We start from the raw sequence: 2065 nt of genomic DNA on the forward strand, positions 1-2065 counted from the left end.
GCTCCCAAGGGGGGCCAAATTCCCCCGGGGTCCCCCCCCGCTTTTTCCCCCCACCCCCTTCCCCAACTTTAGAGACCCCCGAACCAAGACTTTTCCCCTCCCCCCGGCCCCAAACCCGCCTCCCCCCCCCCCCCCCGGGCGCCCTCCCCCGTCAACAACCCGGCCTTACTTCCCCCAACCCCCAAGCCTCCCCCCGCCCCCCCCCACAGCGCATCCTTCCCTGTGGCTTGGGCGCGGGACGTAGGGACTCAGACAGAGGGGCGCGCGGGCTCTAGGTGGACGCGGGTTCTAAATACGCGCCGACCCTGGCAGAGCCTCGGGCGGGTGCAGAAGCCCCAAAGAACAAGGATCAGGTCCAAGCCTCCCGCCCTTCGTTTGGCGTGTTCCTACGACAGCCTTTTTATAAGGCGGGTGCGAGATGGGGCGGAGCAGCTTCGAAGGCGGACACACGTGCCGGGGGCGGGGTGTACAATCCGGGGTTGGGGTTCTGTGCATCGCAGCGGGGTGCAGGGCGCCCTAAGATTGCAAAACTCAAACTCCTCCCCACCTGGCTCTGACGCGGCTTCTCTGCAGACCGTGGGAGACGTGACTGTCCCCCCTTCCCGTGATCCTCTTTCCTGCGCCGAAATTCCGAGTCCTTCCCCACCCCCCCACCCCCACGCCCCGTTGCACTCAAAGGGCGCTGGCATACCGGAAGGCTGGGCGACTGGCATTCCTCGTGCCCTCCTCTAGTCAAAAGCTGGGGAGAGGGCGGGAAAGTGACATGTGAGGAAAGGCCCTGGTGCGCTGAGTCCCGCAGGACTGGGAGGGGAGCCCAGGATGTTTCTGGGAGAGCTTCCCAAGACCAGGCTGCCCCCCCGCCCCGCCACCACTACCACCCAGACGTCTCCAAGCTCCACGCTCCTTCCCGCTCAAGGATTCGTCATAGCAGAGGTGTCTGTGGATTTTTTAACGTCCCTCATCATCACCCTTCCCCACAACCTAGTGCCCTGTTGACAGGGCCGGTGTCAGTCCTGTTAAGTCTCCAGCTCAGGGTCTCACTTCCCACACTCTCTACCCTCAGGGTCTGCAGTGTCTGAGTCTTGCCTGCATCAAAGCAGAAACCTGGGAACAGGAAGAGGGGATACTTGGAAGGAAGGCCAACCCATTCATTCATTCATTCATTCATTGGGCAGTCAGCTACTCTCCTATATGGAGTTCCCAAGTTGGTGGCAGAGAGACCCCAATACTCTGAGACTGGGGAGTGAGCAAGGCTGGGACAGAGGAAGAGCTGAATGCAGCTGTGAGGCTGCACCATGTCCATTCCACAAGGGTAAACATTTATCCAACAAACTTTCACTAAAGTCTCCCCCCGCCATCCCCTACCAACCCCCCTACACCCTGTCAGGAAAGAGGCTGGCGCAGAAACATCCATCTGCCAGGAAAAACCCGGGGGGCAGGTTAGTTCCAAGTTCTGGCAAGAACAGAGTTGACTCATCAGGGCTTGGAGCCAGTTCAGCCTCTGTAATCTGAAACTGCATGCCTCCGGCCTGATGTGCAGGTCACCACTCACATTTGGCCGGCCCAGATCCCAGGATCACAGATCTTGGCAGCCGTGCCAGGCAGATGGGAAGGGCAGGGAGGAAAATCTCCACAAGGAGGAGACCTGGACAGTCATCATCGGCCCTGGCAGCCAGCCTGTCCACGCCCGAAGCCCATGGCCTCCGTCTGAGTGGGTGACATTGCTATCCCAGAGCGTGTTCTTTCATCCCTGGCTTCCTGCGTTGAGATAAATGATCAGTTACTTTCCCAACCTGATGGCCTTTTCATGATCCATTTTTTAGCGGCTTCTTTCTCAATGCCGTCTTTCAGAGGGCACAAAACACCAAAGGCTCTCTCTCAGAGGCAAGTGCCCTGAACAAGGTACAAAAGTATTTCTCCAGGAGCTTGGCTCTTGATTGCATCCTAAAAAGTGCTCTGTGGAATGTGCCCTATGCCCCGGCAATGACATGGTCACCCTAATCAGCTGTTTCTTTTTATTTTTTGTACTTTTTATTTTTAATCCTCATCCAAGGATATTTTTCCA

Source organism: Myotis lucifugus, unplaced genomic scaffold (assembly GCF_000147115.1).
Source record: "Myotis lucifugus unplaced genomic scaffold, Myoluc2.0 scaffold_628, whole genome shotgun sequence".
In the NCBI taxonomy this organism is placed as follows: Eukaryota; Metazoa; Chordata; class Mammalia; order Chiroptera; family Vespertilionidae; genus Myotis; species Myotis lucifugus.